Here is a 9,666-nt window from a genome sequence, read left to right as displayed (position 1 = left end):
CCAGGCCTCCTCTCCCCTCCTGGCTCGCTGGGGGTCCCGGCTGAGCTCCCTTCTCAGCCGGGGGGCACAGGCCTGGTTCCCCCGGCCCCTCCAGCTGCGGCCTTGCCCATTAAGCTGCAGCCATGCCGGAGAGCAGAGCCGTGCCCAGCTCCACGGCCTGGCACTGGGCACCCAGCCTGGAGATGGAGCAGCTGGGATGCAGTCTCTGCTCCTCTTGATGGCTAAGCCTGGGCAGCAGCCACATTGCACTGCAGCCCCCGTGGCCATCCTGCAGCCTGCCAGGGCAGGCAGCTCAGCGGCTGCTCCAGCTTGAAAACAGATTATCTGGTGCTGCAGAGGATGGATTTATCATGACTGATCCCATCCGTTTCCTAGAGGGCGTGATGAGTGACCGAAATAGAAATGGGGTCAGCAATTAACAGGGTAGCTCTCAGTCACTGTCACCATATGTTATGATGAATGTCTGGTTTGCATATTTACCTGATAAATAACTTACTGGAAGTTTTAACAGGACACGGTTCAAGCAGAAGGGAGACAGAAGTGGTCTGGGTACCTGAGAAATGAAGGGGCCGTTGTACAGAAACTGCTGTCCCTGCAGATTTCTCCTCCAATATGAAAACGTGCATAAGTATTCCTCCCGTTTCAGTGAGGGCTTTTTATGGCACTGGAGAGAGGCAAGTGGGTGGGTAGCAACAGCGACGCTCTCAGCTCAGCTTCGTGCCCCACTAGGCTCAGCTGAAGTGCCTGACTTTATCCCTAACAAGGACGTCATATACGCTATCTTTTTTTGAACTGGGGAAGGCAGACATTTGGGCACAAGAAGCAGAGGTTGAGAAGTGCCTTTATGAGTGCACTGCAATGGCAGTGACCCAAGCCATGTCCTGCGCTGATGCCAAAATCCCTGTTAAGGCCAGGAGTTCTGGGACATCTTTAGCACCACAATGGCTGTTTCAGTTTCTGAACCTTTTAGCAAGCCCAACTTTCTCTACAGCGAAGGGTAACATCTCTCCAGGAGAACCCACTGCGCTCTTTGAGACACATGTTGTTCCTTCCAGGGGCAGGAAACCTCAAGCTTGCCGAAGCACTTTTCTGAGCCAACAAGAGCTACAGTAAGAAATTTTGATTGAAAACAGGTTCATGGCTGGCTGTCCAGCTGAAAAGGAGTAACGGTGCAGTTTGCAAAAGCTCTGGGGGAAAGATGTGCATTCAAGGTGATGAAAAAAACATGGGCACCGGGTTTGGTTTGGCAGGGAAAGCCAGCAAGGGGCCGGGAAGTGATGGCTCCCTCAGCAGCCTGCACCGTGGCCCACACACATTTCATTTCAAGCATCTGAAGAGCAGAGGCCTGTTCTGCAGAGGGCTCTTGTACTGACGTCAAGGAGTGATTTACAGGGTAAGCTCTTCTGGGAAGGCAAGTCTGTCCATATGCAGGTATTTAAATCCCCATGTTGGCCCCATGAGTCTGAGAATTTGGCCAGTTCCTTGGGAAGAAAGACAATGGTCAATGTCTGACCTTGTTCTCTTCCAGGCACATCCTAGAGGGCAGCTGTCTAACTTTTGCATTGCCTTAAAGCAGATGCCTCTTTGGTAGTAAAGAAGACTCTTGTCGTGCAAAAGAGTGCTGGGGGAGCAGGGAAGGAAGAGAAAGGGAGAAAAAGTAGGGGCAGCGTGAGCGGTCTTCAACGCTTCAACATAATTATGAAAGTCTATTGCTTTTAGCCTTAAGAAAACAAATTCCTGTGGGTGACCACCAAATCTGCAGGCCAACATGGCAAAACTTCAGACACAGGAAACGCATGAGCACCCTTCACACCCTCTCCTCCTTCCTGTATCCTGCAGCTCGTCCTGCTGGCACTGACCTCCCTGCAGAATCGTGTCCCACCACTGCTTCTCTGACAGCTCCGTGGCAGAGCTAGCACTTGGCACTCTGAGATCCCCATTCGCCTGGGTTGGTGCACCCCAGGTTCATTCTCCTGCAAGGTTTTTCTTTTTAAGAAACAAGGTGTCCCTTAAGTGACAACCCATTGGAAGAGCAGCTTTACTGCTGGGATGCAGCAACCTGTGTCCATGGGTCCTGGGCATGGTCCCATGCTCCTGAGCAACCTGCTTGAGCAGGGGGGTGGACCAGATGATCTCCAGAAGTCCCTTCCAGCCTCATTCATTCTGTGACATGGCCAGCTTTTACTCCAGCCACCCCAGTGAGGATGGCTTGGCTGAGGGACCAGGTGTCTGGGGGGGTACTGGCTGGACCACTCTGCTGTGGGCAGACACAGGGGTGTATTCAGAAGACCCCGCATCACAGGGACAATACATGTGCTTAAGGCAACTGTGTCTTAAGGCAAATGTCCCTTATTTCCCTCCATAGACTAGAGCAAATTTCTCCAGCGAGGTGCCATTATCACCCAACACCTGGACCTAGGACATCCCAGAAGGCACCAGACAAGTGCCGGTGTCACTAGATTTTGTGTTCTCCAAAAAGCTTCAGGTCCAGAGGTTGTATGAGAAAGTGGGAATTCTACTGTAAGGTTTGGTTTTTATGGCAACAGATAAAATCTAGAAAATGGTATTTGAGCAGGTTAAATATTCAGAAACTAGAATACAAACAAATATCAACCCTATTTTATTACTTTTTGAAGTTCAGACCATGTTGATAATTTTAGTGGCCTTAACTCATGACTCATGAATGCTTTGATGTGTTGTTACTGCTCCCAGTATAAAATAACCCTGTGCTGGCTTTGTTTACAGGCAGGGATTTCCTTCCCTAATAAATGTTTGAAAGTGTTCTGACAATTAAGTCTCCAGAGCTGTTAATTTTGTAGTTTCCCTGATTACTAACAACCAGCTCTTTAAAAACATTAACACTAAGCGGCCACAGGAGCGGGAATTAGTGATTTAAAGACTTTTGGAGATGTAACATTAGTTTTATAATGCTGCAGTTCTGCGCTAAGCAGAACCACGTTCCTCCCTGCAGTCTTGTTGCCCCTGTGCATCGCTCAGATGCACAAAGCAGAGAAGTGGCACACCACCATTTCAGATGCATATTAATATATACATCAACTTACATTTATATACATTAAAAAAAAATCTGTAACATAAATAATATATATAAATTTATTGTACATACATGTAGGCCAGTCTTCAGCAATAAAAGTAAAAGTCTTCAGCAATAGCCCCCAGCAGGGAGGTGGCCAGTCCCTACGCTGACTGACAGCCAACTTTTGACTCACCACATGTGGATTGTCCGGTTTTAAAACTAGCTGGGAAAAGGCTACCAAAAAAAAAAAAAAGCCCAAGTTTGTTCTGCAGAAGCAATTGCCTGCAGTCTCAGCTTCACTCAAAACTCAGTTTAAAATTCAGCACTTGTTTGAAGGCCAGCTTTAGGCTAAGCAGCCTCGATTTAGACAATTTATCAAGGTAAGTTGCAACTCAAGAGGTCTTCCAGTGCTCCCGGGGCTAACATTGGAGGTGCCAGCTGTGCTGTGGCTGGAGATTGTGTTGGCACTGCACGGTGCCCTTCCCCTGTTCCCTGTCACACCAGGGTGAGCCAGGCACTGAGAGATGCACAAACCCAGCTCCCCAAGCTCTGTCATGTGTGACAAACCCTCTGGTGAAACTGGGGCTTTGCTGGAGTCTGTTGCTTCCAGTGATGTCGGGAGGATGGGGATTTTGCAGCATCCATGCCCAGCTTGGGACAGGACAGCCACAAGCAGATGCTTAGTGGTGGAAGTGTGGCTCCAGGATCCCAAGGGGATCTGCCCTGCAGGCTGCCTGGGAGACTGCAAAACTGCACGTCAGAAGGACATCCCCAGCTCCACGTCTGGCCCTGGGGCTGAAGCTCTGAGGTTGCTTTGTACATTGGATCTGCTGTGTGCCCAGCTTCTCCCATGGTCCAGGATTTTGCAGGAATTTTGGGGAATTTGCAGGAATCTGTTCAGGAATTTGAATTCCCGTCCCTGTGTAGTACTGTGGCATTTCTGTGCAGGACCCAGCATGAAGCCTGTCAAAGCATGGGGACATTTATTCCGTAGCTAGCCCATGCTTTCAGCTAGTGCTCACAAAGGCGTCTTTCCCATCATCTCAAGTGCCTTACAAATGTCTGTTCCTTGCACTTCCCACCATGAGATCGCTTCCACGTGACTTCAGCTGACGCTTTTTGCTTTTAAGGAGGTTAAGATGATGCTTCGAGCTGTGTGCAGGCATTCAGCCTAGGGGCGAGCATTGCCATTTGATATTAAGATCAGTCAATGGCTTTCATTCAAAGTCTCCAGAGAGGAGTCTCAGTGTAGTTTCTGATATCCAGTGAAAATCTGAAAGAGTTCAGTGTAGAAAACCTCTTTAGAATAATTTCAAAGCTGGAACAAAATGATGTCCTGTTATTATGAAACTTGCAGCTTCATTCACTGGGCTACAATTGATGCAGTACAAAAAGTTGAAAGGGCGTCTTCTTTGGCTCTTAACAGTGAAGAGCTGTGCACCATGAGCAATTTGTAAAAGGAAATACCATAGCCACGGGTCTAGCTGAGGCGGAGAAATGCCACAAGTGGCATGAGCACATAGTCTTTACCATTGCTATTTGCAATCACTTTTGCAAGGAAGTTGCTATTTTGTCTATAACAAACTGAAGCACTGAGCTGATGTACAGGCCCCCACGGCCTTTGTCTCACCGGTCCTCAAAAGATAACAACACCGTTGACAACATAGACACAGGACCTGCATCCCCTCAGGAAATCTCATGAGGGCATCTCGAGGTGGTGTGCGGTATCTGAGGTCACACTAATTTTGCCGTCAGGCAGTGATGCCCCCGCAGCCCCCACAGCCCTCACTGGAGGGCTTCCACCACGGCTGCGGAACTGGAGGAGGTTCTGCTGTCGAAAGGGCCAGCAAAGAGTGGGCTGTGCCACAGCCTGCTCCGAAAACAGTGCGACGGATGGAGCTGGCCCTCAGGGCATCCCTAAAAGGGGAAACGCTGGCAGATCTTCAGGGTTTCGATTTCTGTTAGCAAGAGCTTGCATTTTTCAGCCCCAATTTCTTGAATTTAAAAATATATGTGTATATATCTGAATCCAGTCGACACTTTGTGCCCTTGAGGACTTACAAACACCCTGTCCCCACAACCACCACCAGTGCAGGGTCCTGCTGCCTCTTGCAAGGACTGCGCAAGGAACAAAAACCCACACTAAGCAAAAAGGAGATTGATGCTGGGGAAGCAGTTTTGAAATGAGAACATTTTGTAGGTATCTGGTTGCGAGTGCTGAGGCTGTTGAAGTCAAAAGGGATTTTAACGTGGCAGAAATAACTTGGAGCCTATGAATTTTTGAAGAGCAGAGCTCTGCATAACTCAAAAATCTTTTCCCGCACCTCTCCAGTTACAAGTTATTTATGTGCCGCACACTTTTCCTCTCTTTAATTAGATTGTAATTACTCTGTTTACATTGCTGTGCACGGCGAATACATGTGCACGTCTCGCCTGCTCTCCTGGAGGCGAACCAGCCACTGGGAGCCTTCTCGGATGAGAAAGGACCTCCCCTGGGGCAGGCAAGGGGCCCGGCCTCCCCAGGCCCAGCGCGGGAGGCTGCTTCGTCATGGGCAGGAAGGGCTGGGGCTGGGAAAAATGCGTGGTTTGGGTTTGTGAGGGAAAAATAACCCCACTCTGATATCTTCCTCCCATTCCTCGTGTGCCCAGAAGGCCATGGGTCTGCAGGCCGGGCACCGGCCAGTGCCTTGCTGCTGCAGTGCTGCACCGGCCCTTCCTCCCCACGGTGAAGAGCCTCTAGGAGATCGAACGTGGTTTTACCCACGCCTGGACAGAAGGAGGATGGTGGGGTGGGCACGGCTGTGGCCGGGGGGGGTCTGGAGGCTGGTGGCTTTATGGAAACTGGGATGAACTCCAGTGACGAGAGGACGGAAGGACGCTGCTGGACGTGCAGAGGCTCCCGCGAGATGGACGCGGTGAGGGGAGCACGTCTGAAAGGATAGATGCAATGCATCATGCAATGTGCTTTTTTAATTGGAGATTCCATCATTTCTTCCCTAAGTGTTTCCACTGCCTGGCTAAAAATGGTATCTAAAATTAGCTCCCCCAGATAAAGGCATTTTTGTCATATTTAGTACATTCCTATAAAAACACTGAAAGCCAGCTGTTTGCGCTGGGTTACAGAGACAAATCTGTTTGTAACTATAATGATCTGGCATTGTTATTGCTGGAATTAATAGTTGTTGTTTTTTTTATCTGTCTACATCCTATGCTCATTTTTTCCATACTGAGGTAGTGCCAGAGGAAGCATTATAAGGGCTATATAATTAAAACCAGAAGTGCCTTGCAGTGAACTTAACAGTAAAAGCTAATGGAATTTCTAGCAAAAAGAAATGCCCTGGAGGACTTGCTGGGAAGGAACTAGGAAGGACTCGGTGCTGTTGCTGTTGCAGATTTTAGCTGAATCTGTACAGTTGAAAGGAGTCAAGACTGCAATTTTTCTCATGCCAGTTGAAGTTCTCTGTGAGTGCAGTCACCGACTGCTGGATGCAGTCCGTGAGGCTGGGGGCACCGAGCCAGGACCCACCTTGCCAGTTCCCGGTTCCCACCCCATCCATCAGTGCCAAAACCCCTAAAGCCCAGAAGAGCCCACACAACCCAAATGGACTGCTGTCTGCTAGCAGTGACCTAGACCAGGGGGTGCTGGGCCTGGGAGACAGGTCTTGGTCACCAGAGCACAGCTGTAGGCCTGAGGGACCTGGCTCGGTGACTCTTCGGGCACTGGCTCGCTGTCCTGAGCTTGGGCAAGTTCCTGCCATGCAGGGAGCTGGGGGGGGGCAAACCCTTGCTGAGTGGTGCCACTTGTGTCAGTGACAAGGGGCTACAGGGCTCCTTCTTTGTTCGTGCAAGACATAAAAAGCTTCACGTGCTCCCAGCCAGGACTGGATTTGAACTGGCTGGTGGAAAGACTGTACAGGAGCACACTTTGCTCTTTACCAAGATTGTTCTTAGTCATCTCTGCTCCTGAAACGTTACTGGTGATATCTCAGTGGCCAGGAGCTTGCCTTGCAGGACTTCGACACCATCAGATGAGCTGATATCAAGTTTAGCCTGCTGACCCAACGCTTGGGTCCAGGCTGGTGGTATAGATGTGGTACAACTTAACCAAGAACTCGGCACTCAACATGGTTTGATCTGTGAGGAAATACATGGGGGTCTGTGTGAAATTTAACGTCAGGTGTGCCTCAGGGAAAGCAAGCACGTGATACCCTGCTAATAAGTCACTGCACGACTGTCAGTGACAGCAAGACCATTCCCTTGGTGAGACGAGAGCCAGAGCAGACAAACCAGAGGACACACAATAAAAAACACTCCTGTGCTGGCAGGGCAGCGGGCCAAGAGCCTCTCATTGCCCTGTAGGATTGCTGTGACTTTGGCCAGATGCAGTTTGTGGGGCCAGCTGAGCGTGCCTCAGGCTGCGGGTGAAGGGCTTTGCTGAAGGGCTCGGGGGCAGCTGCGAGGCCCGGCAGCAGCTCACCTAGGTGGGCAGGAGCTCGGTTCCTCCAGGGGCTCTGGATCGCCAGCAGCAGCTCAGTTTCTCCAGAATCCAGGATGGAGTAGTGAAAATAAGCTCTAATTAGTGGCCACAAGTATTTGCTGTCATTCTCTGCTCCAGAGGAACTGGGCTGCAGCCAAGTGAGAGTGGAAGCCAAAGGGTTCAGTACAACGCAGAGGCCCAAGCAGCTTCTTAAACATAGGCTTATAGGCACACACCAGAAGTTTCCTTCTTGGCAGATACAAACTGAAAAATGTGGCAAGGAGAGCAGGATGTCCAGTCAGCCCTTTAATAACAAACAGCTGTAATAAAATCCGGGCTTCCTGCAAGTGAAAATAAATTTTGCCACCAAGTTAACTGTAGCCAATGCTTCAGCTTGTGTAGCTGGGAAATGTCATGGTGGAGAGGAGAAAAGTGGTGAATTTTCTACTCCTATTTGAACTTTGCTCCTTCTTCTCTCATCTTTCTTTCTTATCTCTCGTTCGTGACGATGTTGTGTGCCACTGCACCTTTCCATAGCAGCTGGCACTTCACAGCAACAACAGCAATCCCTACAAAACACTTTGTGCCTGGCTGATAGGGGAAATTTTCAAAGGCTGCCTTCACTCTGGGTCTTTGACTTCAGAGCACAAACCCAGGAGGCAGATGGCCAGCTTGACTTCAGGGTCACCGGCACTCTTGCCACTTTTGGTAAGAAGGGAAGTCAAGGCTGAGGGCAGGCCCCTGTGTTAACCTCTGGTTGGTTACTGAAATGTTAAGCCATCCAAAAAACACAGACAACTCCCCTCTCCCTCCCCCCCTATTTTTTTTTTCATTCCCTCATTCTTTCTGGAGACAAGCATTAAAGGAAAATTGCAGCATGCTATTTTCGGAGCAGCTACATGTTTTTTGACTCATTGGCATCCCAGTAAAACACTGACCTGCCAAGGGCATTTATCCCTGTATCTCTGCTCCAAAATGAGGTCCAAGTTTCACAGCCATTAGGCAGCAGAGCTGATAAATGCTGCGATTTAGAAGTTGCTTAATGGAATCTTTTGCCCCAGAAGACATTCGGAGTAAAACCTAGAGTGATGCTTAAGGCAAAACAGTAAGCTTTCAAAGCAGTGTGCTGGGCTGGAGGTGAGCAGAGACAGGGCTGCCAGGCTTTCAGCCAAGCTGTCCTAGGAATAATGGGTGGCTGGCCGGCCCGCGGCCTGCTGCCCTAAGAGTGGGTACCCATATTGCGTGGGACACAGGCGCTTGTCCTGGCAAGAAGTTCAGGGTGCTGGTAAGGAGCAGGATGAACTGTGGCCTCTCCCCTGGTGTCTTCATCTTGGACAGAAGGTATGAGGATGGGAAGGACCGATGCCCCTGGGAGGGGATCTTAGGGGACAAAGGGCTGAAGGAGAGGGATGAGGTAACTGTGAGATTTTCTTCTCACAATAAATTTGACCTCAGATCAGCATCAGAGCAATTGGCTGACGGGCAGGGCTCAAAGGGTTGTGGTAAATGGGGCCACATCAGGCTGGCGGATGGTCACTAGTGGGGTCCCTCAAGGCTCCATTTTAGGGCCAGTCCTCTTCAATGTTTTTATCAATGATTTGGATGTAGGACTAGAAGGTGTTTTAAGCAAATTTGCCGACAACACCAAACTTGGAGGAGTTGTAGACTCGGCTGAGGGTGGAAAGGCCTTGCAGAGAGATCTGGACAGACTGGAGAGCTGGGCGATCACCAACCACATGAAGTTTAGCAAAAGCAAGTGCCGGGTCCTGCACCTGGGACAGGGCAACCCTGGCTATACGTACAGGCTGGGCGACGAGACGCTGGGGAGCAGCCCCGGAGAGAGGGATCTGGGGGTTGTGGCTGACAGCAAGCTGAATATGAGCCAGCAGTGTGCCCTGGCAGCCAGGAGGGCCAACCATACCCTGGGATGCATCAAGCACGGCGTTGCTAGTCGGTCGAGGGAAGTGATTGTCCCGCTCTACTCTGCGCTGGTGCGGCCTCACCTCGAGTACTGTGTGCAGTTCTGGGCACCACAGTACAAAAAGGACATTAAACTGTTGGAGAGTGTCCAGAGGAGGGCGACGAAGATGGTGAAGGGCCTAGAGGGGAAGACATACGAGGAGCGGCTGAGGTCACTTGGCCTGTTCAGCCTGGA

The sequence above is a fragment of the Anser anser genome (genome assembly GCF_964211835.1).
Source record: "Anser anser genome assembly, chromosome: 3".
Classification (NCBI taxonomy): domain Eukaryota; kingdom Metazoa; phylum Chordata; class Aves; order Anseriformes; family Anatidae; genus Anser; species Anser anser.
This window is presented reverse-complemented; position numbering follows the sequence as displayed.